The 14,444-nt window shown below is 34.3% G+C and overlaps 1 long non-coding RNA gene across 1 annotated transcript in view; it reads right to left on the reverse strand.

Moving 5' to 3' along the window:
• LOC139430017 (uncharacterized) overlaps positions 1-14,444 on the reverse strand; it is a 52,890-nt gene that overhangs the window by 19,135 nt on the left and 19,311 nt on the right. The window lies entirely within an intron of this gene.

Raw genomic sequence — 14,444 nt, forward strand, 5'->3', positions numbered from 1 at the left:
GGATTTCGATACTTTTAGGACCATAATTTGTCAAGATTTATTTTCATGATAATTTTTATTGTTTTCTTTTCATTACTGTTGGTTGTCAGTCCTTGATAAAGACATTTCGCATATGTCGCTAATTGGGTTTGACTTGTTAGCGTCGAGCAACTGCATCATCCAATAGAATCTTGCACGCACCTAACACGTCTATTCGCCGTGTAAATAGTGTGTGAACGTAATTGGATCTCAAACAGGTGTATGTACTCTACCATACAACTATTTTCCCCCTTCTAATGATGCGCCAATAAGGCTACTACAATAAGTTCTAAGTAAGTTTCATCTCGAGTGAGAAAACGCTAATTAAGCATCTATAGAAAGATGAACACATATTTTTCTATTTGCTTTTTATTGATTGTTGCGAAAAAGGGAAAGTTACCAAGAAAGAAAGAATACCAACAGCACGTGTGCTCCGAGTTAATGTTACCTCAGATGAGAATAAGGATACAGAAGTTCAATAAGTTGGCATTTATGACAGAACAAAGGGGATTCGGTTACCGAAGCAACAATGCTTTATTAGTGAGGTGCTGCTGCCAGTAAGATAAGGTCGGGTTCAATTTACATTCCTCAAGTGTACACAATGAAGCTTCGACTGGACATTTTACATTTACTAACTGTAACATGTGTCGTGTTACGCCTTGATCTATAGGTTTTAAGCCAAGACCCATGTAGATCGATATCATTAGGTTTTTTAGTCGTGTACTCTTTTGACTGTTACATGAGTTAATCCTTACCGAGGAAAGTTTAAGCCCAGATTGAAGAAATGATTGAACATAACAAAAATTAATTATTTATAATGATTTAATTAATGAGTATACAATAATAATACAACAGATGCATCGATTTCGAATACAAAATATTCTTGAATAGCCGATTCGATAAAAGGAAACTTCTAAAAGCTTGAGACCCCGGTCTGTAGTCGAGAGGCAAAAATCTACATACGTTATTATTAAAATTTCTGAAACTTTTTTTCCCTCGAAAGAATCAACAATGCGGTTCAAGAATTTGAATGAAACTCTAAAGATTTTTTTCAGTTAAATCGTAATCGATACTTTGTACTTTCCGCGTTTTATTTTTATTTGGTCTACGCCCCATAGAAATGTATAAACGTATCGGCACATGTAGCATATCGGCATAAATGCATATCTAATGGCCGTGCAGAATGTAGAAGTCAACCGGATATCTAACTCGCATTAGAAGAAGAAATACGCGTATATGCTAACGCCCCTTTATCCATTTTAAACCAAATCCACACTACGTGCCCCATTCAATCGTAAATATATCGATCACTGTTATGCTAATATCTAAATTCGCTACATATATTGTAAATATCAGGACCTCATTCAATATAAATCATAACCGAAAGGGTGACGCGACCCAAATGAATACGGAATTGGGGCATTTTTTTTGCGACCACCGTGACCCTTCTCTTCTACACGTCTACTATCGACATTTTTATAACAAAGCGTCTTTGTACGTCGTTCCTATTGACTGGGGAGACCTATATGATTTTTTTGTGTACGTCGTCGATTTCGTGGCGTACATTCCTAATGTACGATTTATACCCATTGTTGTTTTAGGTGGGATCTCCTTTAAATTTGGTGCTAATGGTCCGATTGAGATATCGCACGGAAATACGTTAGAGAGGGTATAAAAAAAGGGATAATTTCGAATTTACGAGTAACGCCCCGTTGGGAACGACCAAAGGGATGAGGATGACAGTTTTCTTTTACCTTTCACGATCCATTGAACTTTCAGTATTTTGTAATCAGTTCGTTTGAAAAGTCAAAATTTAAGTTACGAGATTCTTATAAAAGAGACATTCATGTTTTCTATATAAACGGTTTTTAGAATGTACCTGAATTCATTTCGATTTTTTTTAACATTAAATATGTGTGTGAACACGATATCTCAGAATATTATGTTACACGTTTATATTAATTGAAAATCGTATCGATTCAGCCATACAAATTATAATACACCCAAAATCTTCTTCTATTACCATACACTTAACCCATGTCCAACCCAACCCAACCTAACCTTTTTGCACAACTTTCTTCGTGGTTTTTAACCTCTTGATTCTCTTTTTTTACCAATCTCCTTTTTGTCTTTCCAATTTCTGCAAACTTTATTTTCTAACACTTTTCTTTTGCCTCTACAACTTCCTCTTTTAAACAAATCTCTCTTTCTGTTCAGATTCTTCCAGTTTTTCTGACATCGGTTTGTTTTATTACCAGCTTCTTTCTAGTTTAGCGTCCCAAAGACTGGAAGTTGTCCGGGTAACTTCTTGATTTTCCAGTCTTTATCCACACTTTCCTCTATCACCAGTTTTCTTAATCTTCATCTTCTCTGTCTATTCACTTGCTTACAGTCTCTTGGATCGTTTCCAATCTCGGTTCAGCCTCTTTCTTGTATTACCAGCCTTTTATTAAGTTTCTCTCCACACTACAAATATCTGCTTTATAGAATAACAACTAATTTTGAGAACAACAAATAATAATTAGATTTACCAAAGAAACCTGAAAATTGGTTTACAATAACCAACTTAGATAACTTGTTGTATAAACTATTAAAAATGAGATATTCTAAACTTATCTGGATGGTGAAGTGACCAAATTGATTGCTAAGATCAGTTCATGTTCTAAACATGATGATGTCTGTATATGACCAAACTCGACAGTGTTTCATACCAAAAAATAACTTCCACTTAAAGATACCTCGCTTTTAGAACAGACTCAGAATTATAGAAAGATTAACTTTAAAAGAAAAATATTCTAGTACCTACGTTGTTATGTCGAATTTGAGGTTCTTAAACTGTATCCTTGAGCCGCTATTTCAACATTCGCAGTTACATCATCTCAATTCTTTAAACCACATCATCGACTAATACTATTCCAGCAAATGGAGTCCAGTAGATACTTTCCTTGAATGAGTGTATGAACTTTTGACCATTAAAGCTAACATCTCAAGATGTTATAGCACCGTGGTTTAGCATTTATTCTTCTCTTTGACTTCTTGGTCTCTTCTTTTTGGCAAGTTCTTATCTCGAAGATCTTATAAATGCTAATAGATAGAGTAATGAGTCTGGATTACGTTAATTAGGATATGTTAATATAAAGCCATTGGAATTATGTTGAAAATTTCTGCCCTTAACTAAAGAGAAATTGGAAATATCTTAAGTCCTTCTTGCTTTATCCTCTTTATTTTGTGTCTTAGTTTCCTCTGTTATAGAAAGAATGTAAAAAGTTGTTCAAGTCCATTATAGAGTATACTTATTAGGTATTATTATAGGGATTATTCCCCTATTGGCTCACCTGGTTGAAAACTTATACCATACCAGAAGCTCGGTTTTATATCATTCTTGTGTTGACCCTGTTGGAAAGAATACATGTAATAATGTGGTCTATTAATTATTCTCCAATCTTCTCTTGTGATTCTATCTAACACTGATTTGATGAGGAGAAGATTGAAGACACAAAATTGTAACATCATATAATTAATACTAAAAAACGCGAGATTATATTTAATAACATATTAGCGATTATTTACAAATGATCGGAACCACAGAAAAAAAAATCTTAAGCTGTCCCCCAACGTCAAACGTCTGCGAACGACAACGACATAACGGAGCGGCCCTTTGTATCGAAAGAATAAAACTTATTTCGTTCACTTTTAGAGTTCGTTATCGCGTACGCCAGCCTGTTCGGGGGTGGCTCGTATGAAGGAAATCGGATTTTCAAGCCCACTTCCACAAGTATAAAGCCCTTTTCGGCACAAAAATGTCGAACAGAATGCCCTCAAAGAGAACTTTTCTGGACTTGGGCTCTTGTAAATAGAAAACACATTCTATTCACGATATCGATATTACGGATTGAAACGAAACGTAGGTACAGTAAGCGTGGTTTTCTTCACCTCATTAACGAAGAATCGAGATGGAATGGGGTTTAGTTTCGAATAAATAAGGGTGCGTATTGATGGGAAAGATGATCCTAAATGGACAACTGTATAAACAGATCCCGTTAACTAAGTTCACTACTGAAAGCGAATTGTCGTAATTAAATGTTAATATTAGCCTATTTCGTATTATTACTGTATTATTTAAGTTTCAATCGGATTTTTATTGATTCGGTTTGATTAAGCGTAAAAATACCGAGCAGTTTATTTCTGTCAGAAAAATTTTACCACCATTCGGTCCCAATCTGACCATTAAACCACAAAAAAATAAATCGCGGTGTTACAACGTCTTGAATAGACGTGAGACCCCAAAAAGAAAAAAAAATGCTGGTAAGAAAAGAACAAAGTTCGGATCGCAAGTCGCGTCAACCGACCGACGTCCTTTTGATTTATGAAAACGTCGCACGGGTGGCACGGACCACCTCGGATTATTATGGATGGACAGATGGACGGACATAAGACGATGACCAAGTATGTAATACAAGTATAAACACACTTCGATTACGCCCCATAGAATAAACTACGTCGGTTGAAGTGTTGTAAATTGTCAGCTTATTGTCGAATCATTTGTTTTACAAGGTTTGTCATAAAAGTTTTTTTTAATACGATGTATCAAGAATGATTTGCATGTATTTTAAAAAATCAAAATCATATAAATAAGCTTATCTGTAATACATTTCGTAATTGAAATTTTATTAACTTCAACTATTCAACAACAGTTCATTATTCGTATAAAGATTCCTTCAGCTGTATTCTTTTTTTTGCTTACAAACGAAATATCTCACCGAAACCTCCTTTATTTGTAAACATCCATTAAAATCGTGATTTCCTTCTCAAATCGTCAAGTCTTTCAATAGAAAACGTAACGTCCAAACATTTCGGTACGTGTCCATTTAGAATAAGTCTCAAAAAAAAAACCAGCTTTATTTATTGTATTCGGTAATATCAAAGAACGTCGGAACATAACAAAAATTGCTTACGGTAAAAACCCCGTAAGAAAGCGACAAAAAAATGCTTCCTCCTATTTTTGTTATTTTTATTTTCGTTTTTCTCCTCGGTAAATTGCTCAATACGTGTGAAATCCTATTATCTAGCCGCATATATCCTGGCCAATAAAGGCTCTTCACCCGGATAGGTACAATTACTATCGATGAGGGCCATCTATGGACATCAAAGAACCCTTACGGTTACAAGGATTATGCCTTTGTCATTGTACGAATGATCTGATAAGGTATCTTAGTGAGAAGGGGAAATAAAATGTCGAATTTTTGCGATTGTCAATGATAAGAATCAAGAGATTTGCGTTTTTTTGTTAGTAACGTTTTGGTATAAAGTTTCTATCAATTGGTTTGTTTGATTTAAATCTTTACAAAAAGATTTTTTTGTGTTAGAAAAAAAAACGTTATGCTACTTTCGCTAACATTTGATTACCTCTATCAAATATAAGAGGAACGCAGAAGAATTTATTACAGTAATACAACAACTAAAACTAGAACTAACAGTAGCACTAGAACTAACACTAGACCTAGAACTAGAAACATTCGGGTTTAGCCGTCTTAAGAGACGTACGGCTAAACCCGAATGTTTCTAGTTCTAGGTCTAGTGTTAGTTCAATGAAAGTATACAATAATGTAACGCTGAATAACAATTAAAACTAGAACTAACAGTTAGTTCTAGTTTTAGTTTAATGAGAAATGTACAACAATCAAACGCTGAATAACAACTAACACTATCATTAAAACTGACACTAGACCTACAACTAGAATCATTCGGCTTTAGCCGTCTTAACAGACTTGCGGCTAAACCCGAATGTTTCTAGTTCTAGGTCTAGTGTTAGTTCTAGTTTTAGTTCAATGAAAAATGTACAACAATCAAACTCTGAATAACAACTAACACTATCATTAAAACGGACACTAGACCTACAACTAGAATCATTCGGCTTTAGCCGTCTTAACAGACTTACGGCTAAACCCGAATGTTTCTAGTTCTAAGTCTAGTGTTAGTTCTAGTTTTAGTTCAATGAGTAATGTACAACAATCAAACGCTGAATAACAACTAACACTATCATTAAAACTGACACTCGACCTACAACTAGAATCATTCGGCTTTAGCCGTCTTAACAAACTTACGGCTAAACCCGAATGTTTCTAGTTCTAGGTCTAGTATTAGTTCTAGTTTTAGTTCAATGAGAAATGTGCAACAATCAAACGCTGAATAACAACTAACACTATCATTAAAACTGACACTAGACCTACAACTAGAATCATTCGGCTTTAGCCGTCTTAACAGACTTACGGCTAAACCCGAATGTTTCTAGTTCTAAGTCTAGTATTACTTCTACAATACAGGGTGAGTCAATAGTGCGGGGACGGAAGATAGTGGCTATACTATTGAAAATAAAAGAAATGTTTTTATGCCATCATATATTACCATCAAAGCTGTATCGATTAAAATTATTTTCAGCTATACAGGGTGTTTCACTATTCCAGGACCATACTCAACTTCATTTTTTTAAATGGAACGCTATGTATTTTTTTACATATTCTGATTTGCTGTCTTAAATGCTACGACTGCATATCTTGTTTTTAAATTTTGAATGCAAGGTTGCCAAGTTATTATTTTTTTTGTGAAAAAGTTTGAAAATTCAGGTGGTCACTTAAAATTCGTTATCTGCATTAATATTGAATATTGAAGATTGCAATTTGGGGTGTCGATAAACAAAGCTTGGGTCTTTCGAACACTGTTCATACTATTGGATATCATTGTACAGGGTGTTTAGCAAAAGCGATTAATTTATGCAATGTTTGGAGAACCATAACTTTGTTATTTTAAATGGAACACCCCGTATTTTTCTAAGGTTTCGGATAGCCTTATTAATTATCTTTCATTTTTGTTAAGCATATGATATATCTAATACGTGTACTTTTTGAGAAAATTAGACTGTTTTAAAAATGTCAGTATAAACGTGATTTATTTACAAAATGTAGGCTATGGAACAACATTTTTGAACATATAAGTAAGTTTATGTCGAAAAAGATATAGGTGCAATACACAATATTAAAAAAAATACAATGAAGAATTAAGCAACAACCATTAACAAAACAAAATTAAAGTAAATGTTCAATATAGCCTCCTTGTTGTTGAACACAAGTTTCAATTCGTCTAAGAAATGAAACATTAACGTTCTGCAACATGTTTACGTTTATTGTTTCAAACGCATCGCGAATACGATTCATCATATTTGCTTTCGTCGTTGGTGGTTCTTCATATACCAAGCTTTTTACATATCCCCACAAAAAAAAATCTAATTTTGTCAAATCCGGAGAACGTGGTGGCCATCTAACAGGACCTCCTCTGCCTACCCACCGATCAACAAAAATTCTGTCTAAATGTCTTCTAACTATCCTACTATAGTGAGGTGGCGCACCGTCGTGCTGAAACCACATTCTTTGCCGAACGTTTAGTGGAACATCTCCTAAAAGTGCTGGCAGGTGATTTTCCAAAAAATTCCAATAAGATTCTCCGTTAACGTTTCCCTCGAAAAAATACGGCCCGATCAAACAAGATCCTACTATCCCTGCCCAGACATTTACAGACCATCGATGTTGGTGGTCTACTGGTCGTATAAAATGAGGATTGATAGTATCATAATAATGAAAGTTATGGCGGTTAACGTAGCCATTTTTGTGAAACGTTGCCTCATCGCTGAATAATAGATAATCAAAAAAATTATACTCTTGTTGAACTTTTTCTAATGCCCATTCCGAAAATTCTAGCCTTTTCTGGAAATCAGTTGCATCAAGTTCTTGTACTAATTGAATATGGTATGGATGAAATTTATATTTTCGTAAGATTCTTGAAACAGACGTTTGGCTGACGTTAAGCTCATTGCTTATTTTGCGTGTACTAGTGTGCGGGTTTTCAACTACCTTTAATAATACAGAAAGTTCGTTCTCTTCCCGAGTGGTTCGTTTCTCGCGATCTTTTTTTTCGTATTTGACGTGTCCTGTTCTTTCAAACCTTTCTTGAAGGTTTTCAAATGCTTCAACCCTAGGATGCCTACGCTCTGGAAATTGTTGAGCGTAAAGTCTAGAGGCAAGAAATGGATTTCGCTCTCCCGCACCCAAGAAATATACCATATCAATAAGTTCTTCTTGACTAAAATTCATTTTAATCAAACAACAGATTTTGGAAACACGTTATGAACAAACAAAGAGAAATCAAAACTTAATTGTTTGACACTTCGTATTGCTATAAAAATCTTTTCAAAGCCTACTTTTTTTTAATAAATCACGTTTATGCCGACATTTTTAAAGCAGTCTAATTTTCTCAAAAAGTACACGTATTAGAGATACCATATGCTTAACAAAAATGAAAGATAATTAATAAGGCTATCCGAAACCTTAGAAAAATACGGGGTGTTCCATTTAAAATAACAAAGTTATGGTTCTCCAAACATTGCATAAATTAATCGCTTTTGCTAAACACCCTGTACAATGATATCCAATAGTATGAACAGTGTTCGAAAGACCCAAGCTTTGTTTATCGACACCCCAAATTGCAATCTTCAATATTCAATATTAATGCAGATAACGAATTTTAAGTGACCACCTGAATTTTCAAACTTTTTCACAAAAAAAATAATAACTTGGCAACCTTGCATTCAAAATTTAAAAACAAGATATGCAGTCGTAGCATTTAAGACAGCAAATCAGAATATGTAAAAAAATACATAGCGTTCCATTTAAAAAAATGAAGTTGAGTATGGTCCTGGAATAGTGAAACACCCTGTATAGCTGAAAATAATTTTAATCGATACAGCTTTGATGGTAATATATGATGGCATAAAAACATTTCTTTTATTTTCAATAGTATAGCCACTATCTTCCGTCCCCGCACTATTGACTCACCCTGTATATTCTAAAAATATGTTAAAAAGTGATGTCCGAATAGCCCCGTTGTTGGGGACTTCTTGGAGACTAAACTTTGATTTAGGGACAATCTCTTACTTTGCATGTCAGATGATCAAGTTCCCTTGGAAATATAACTGAAGCATTAAGGAATGTATTTTTATATAAAAGACTTTTCTGATGGACAGGTTGTTTCCAGCGATAAAAGAATCGATGAAATCTGGACCTGGACTGTTGTTCTTGAAGACCTTGACCTGCTTCCCTTGTTTATCTCGGTATTTTTTCACCACATCTCGAATGTCGGTCTTTGTCAAGGGGAATCAACAGCTCCTCAGACTTGCTTAAACAGTCAATCCAACGGGTTTTGAATTTCTTCCAAGCATCTTCCGTACTAATGTTGTCCAAGGCACTTTGAAGGCACTTTCGAACTGCATCCATAACCTTTTCCAAGTCTTCCGGGTTTTGACCCTGGAGTTTTTTGATACGTGCGCACCAATTTTAATCAGTGACCTCCTTTGATAAAAAAAAAAAAACATCAGGAACAAGAACATAACCTAACCTCGCTTTCATGATACAGGTCTGAACATGTATGCGTTGTGTCCATGTAGCCCCGGGGTGGCCAAGTAGGCCCATCTTACGGTATACATTCTATTAAATCGCAAAATAAATTGCATTATAATAATACTTACATAAATCCTTACCCATTAATATGAATAAAGTAAATACAAGCCATTATTATTGAAGGCCTACAAAAAAAAGTACCGAAGTAATTGTGTTTGACGCATATAGTTCTTCTCCCAGCATCGGCAACAAAGTAACAATGAGATAATCCGATGCAAATCCTAGCGATAAAAAGCTTCGGTACAATGAAAATTATGAATAATAAAATAGCAATAATCTTCCTTCCCTTCACGATGCCATCTTTGTTGAAGATTTTTTTTATCTCTAGTAAACCCTACGAGCCGCGTCGGGGTGTTTCCGCCATTAACATACCGTCAATGTGGATTTCATAATTACCCTGTAATGTTGTATTATCATGTTAATGTCCGGTCGGTCGGTGCGTTTAGAGGGCACACTCCGTGCACAACTCCCCTATTTACGACGGATAGGAGGATGGGTATAGAAATTGATGAGCGTATGTCCGCATTTGGTTGTACTACCGTAACGGGTTGGAGAAGGATGGAAGAGACCAATGTTAAATGATTTGTTATTAATATGCTCGTGCAAGCCATAACTCTTCGATTATCCGCTTGTTAGTCGCGATATTATTTATGCCTGTCATTAATATCGTGGAATAGTTTCGGGATTTAGAGAACCTGTAAGATGTCTATATCTATAGTACACCAAGTTTTAGTACCACTAATGGCACTAAAATTAGTTTAACCCTATAACATTACACTTGAGTAAGTGCTTCTCGAAAATATTAACATATTTCCTTTTTGAAACAAGAGCGTGAAACGAAAGCCGCTTTCCACCCATCATAACAACAATCCGCTCGAGTTTAAATTGGCATTTTCTCCATTTTGAATGGCACAAGAGAACTTTGAAGGCTCGCGGAGCGGAATAGAAGGCGAAATTTAATAATAAGTCCTCCCTTTGTGGTCGACAAAGGGGAGAAAGAAGAGAAGAGAGCAGTCGAGAAAATCCGAACGAAAGAAGCGGTCGCAGGATTCGTCGCGACTTAAAGAGTTCAAAGCCGACGACGCATGCAGATTTTGACAAATCCTCCGGTTCTAGCCAACCGTGGGCGGTTTCCTAGCAACATGGGGGCAATTGTTCTGACGCAGGTGTCCAATCAATAGCACCTGGAAGTTGACAACGACGCTCTCTCCTGTTTTTCGCGCAAAATAGAATGAGAGAAGAGTAGCACTCTTCTCATCAAAATGAATATATTACGTAATCTATTTTATTTTCAAACATTTAAAAATGATACTAATCTATTTTTTTTATTCACGTATAAAAGCAGACTGCTTGTCACCTATTCTATTCTTTGAATAAGAAAAGAAACTCCCACGTGGTATTAGCAGTTTTGTTGTTTTCGCTTAAGCACCTATTGTTGGAGTAGGAGGATTTCTGAATGGTATCCTATTGTACTCTTTGTGATATTTAGAAGGGTTTACGAAAATAGATATATTTGGTTATAACAGATGTCTACCTGCAAAAACATCAAAGAAAGGATGCTAAAGAAGTAGACAGCAGCAGTTTAAACGTTTCGTTATTTTTTTGCAAATAATATTAATGGGGTTGCATTTTATTTCTTTCCTTTATTATTAAAAAGATTAAAAAAAGATAGAAATACACAATCTATGTGTGAGAGAGTGAGATAAGGATTTAAAGACTACATTTTGAGTTGTTTATATTTCAAAGTTTCAAAGTGTTCAAATTATTTCATGATAAATGACTTTTAACTGTTTCAGATTAAGATGAGTTGCAGAGCAGAAAAATTAACAACTGTCCACAACAGTTGATTTAACAACAACCACGGTTATCTCGTATTTTGCCTCTTGGCCTTTGACAGACATTTGGAGACAATGAATGGTCATTGAACTAAAGCGGAGATGATACAATCATACGTACTCATACGTTTTTCAATAGCTTGCCCAAAATGGAATCTCCTCTGCTGCAGATCAAAATATCACCAATTATAGTTGGAATCTATTTAACAGTCAGTTAGAGATGTAGGATTATAATAAAATTTCAAAAAATGGAGATGTAGAAATCAAAACAACTTCGATAAACTTTTATTTGAAGAGCAGAATCTCCAGTTCAGTCCTATGTTTGCCTAATTAAAAAACTCTTTCTGAAAGGGACTATTTAAAACACCAGGAAGCTGCTAGGGAAGACAAACTATGTGTTCACAACTTTACACTTTAAAATATGAAATTAGGAAGGATTTTGCATCACATGGCATGAGGTTGAGGGAGATTCTCAAATTCGCAAATTCTAAATCACCTATATTTAGAATTTGCGAGTATTATTTGTAATTTCATTTTTAATCAGAAAATTGAAGTTGAAGAAGAAATTATCCTTGACTACGACAACTGCGGCTACCAAATTAAAAACTCAAGTTTATCTAACGCACTTTTGAATTAAGCGGATTAAAAGAACATTATGTAGAAATACGCAAGCCATTCGCAAGTGAACGTGAATCAACATTTCTGATGAATGTGATGTCCACTGCCGGAAGACCAAATCAATAACTTCGTTTCTATTAGTCTTGCAACTTTGTATTTCAAGTGCTATTTATTCTGAAACCTAGTCAAGAAGGGTGTATTAATTCCTAACACTTAGGTTGCATTAACGAACTTAAGGATTTCTGAATGGCAGAATTGAGTTTGGCATTTGAAAAACGAAATTTCTTAAAATCTTTGTTCTTATATTACATGTAATCTTGATTATGTCATTTATTAAAATCATTATATTGTATGATACGTTACTGATACAATGTATGCTAAGATCACCTATTAGTACCATTCTCTCATTTACTCTTAATCTATAGATTCGTCAATGTCCAATTTCTTTATGGCCGCCTTCACTGCGCACAAATGCTGATTGTCATTTTATGTCTGCTGACAAGATCAATTTATATCGTACAGTAACCCTCACTAATTATTTCAAAGTCATCAATAATTGTTGTAAGATTCGTCTTTTAACATATTTGCCATTATAAAAACAGAAAAAGAAAAATATTATTTATGATAGCATGGCACAAACACTGAGACTATGCCGACGGTAAAAAATGTAACTGCTCCAGACGAATAGGAACTTATTCATATAAAATAAAGATTTATTTTCGCACAATTTTGAATGCATTTTCATCTCATAGATCCCACTTATGATTCCAGCTCTAATGTTCTTCATCACCTCTCCTATTCTTCATTTTGTTTCTTCCCTGCAATTATTAAGTAAATATTGTATACTAAGGTGTAAGTGAAGGTACCTTTTATTGGTTTTTAGGTTTTAGTACGTTGTCCACAAGAGATTATTTAACGCGGGAACATTTTCAAACTTTCTCTACTCATTATATCGAGATGATATAAAACATGAGTCACTCCTCCAGCTTCTTGGCTGGTTGCAAAAAATACAACAGATATTTGTAAGTCAAAGTTGCTCTTTTATACTTAGACATCGTTTACAACTTAGTCTGCAGTTTTAGACATTTTTTCTTCATCACAGAATATTCTTCATCATATTTCTGCAGTTTGAACAAAAATAGAGAAACTCTTCAGACTCATTTTCGAGATCTCTAAGTTTAAGTACTTTTGATATGAGAATTGTTAATATTTTATTAATGCAATTAGTTATAATTATAAATTGATATCCTAGGACCAGGCGAGGTTCACCTGACGTCTAAGCCCATAACGTAGATAACCAAGTAAATTATGAATGACATGTGTGATATATTTAGATAATGTAGAGAGTATGTTAACTGTTTTTGTAATCAACCTCATTGTCAATGTCAATTGAAAGTAAAATACTAAATTTTAGCTTCTTTTGGTTTGATTCTATTGCCAAAATTGTTGAATACAATTTCTCTTCGTCATAGCAGCTTATGCCTTGATCCAGACTGAAAATAAACAGCTCAAATTGAATGCCTTAACATATAACTACACAAGTGCCTATTATCAACAGAACTTTTCTGTTTTGCACCGTCATGTTGGGTTAGAACAGAAAATGAGAAAATGAGAAGGCAGAAAATTTTTATTCCTGCCTTCATTCATTCACTTAGTTTCATTCATTTTGAAACCTGAACACCTTGATCAATCAATTTTTTCTCACTTCAGAAAATGATCCTGACAGTGTTGTTATCATTTTTTTCTGCTAATATGGAACTTTATTCCACTTGTTCTGGTTAATAAGTTAGGAGGCAAAACTTTTTGGATGATATAAGTGACTATCATATTTTTATAAATCTTCATATCGATATTTTTGAACGACTGGATGAAGAGGAGGACGATGATGACTTTTCCAAAGATTGAAATGTCAAAGCCGATTACAAAACCAGAATTTCTTTGAAATTATTACCTACATAATTTATCTAACTTATTCTTTTCATAGAATTTATGATTTGCTGTACTCTTATCTTCATGGTATATAATCCAGTCATAACATTCTTGCATAATCTTTTCCCGTCTATAGTAAGTGCAGCCTTGGTACTAACAGCTTTTGAAAAGCTCGACACCAACATGATATTCAAGCCAAGAGCTCACACCATATAATAATATGAATCCTCGTTGAGCATTGAAACTTATATGCTAGATAGGTTCCAGCTCAAAATAAAAAAAATTCTTTTATGGAAATCTATATTAAAAATTTGTTAACGCCATCTAGCGTTTAAACCACACAACTTTTTATTGAAGTTGAACTAAAGAATATTCCATGGAACCCCTTAAAATCTATCTGTTAATTGGACATGGTTTGTTTGAAAATATGATCATTATTGTACACATATTAGTTTTTTTTCTTAATAATTTAGTTATTTTTGATTCCAAAAAAGAAAAATGGTTTTGAACACCAAAATACAAAAAAATGTGGTTTTCA

Source organism: Onthophagus taurus, chromosome 6, assembly GCF_036711975.1.
Source record: "Onthophagus taurus isolate NC chromosome 6, IU_Otau_3.0, whole genome shotgun sequence".
Lineage (NCBI taxonomy): Eukaryota > Metazoa > Arthropoda > Insecta > Coleoptera > Scarabaeidae > Onthophagus > Onthophagus taurus.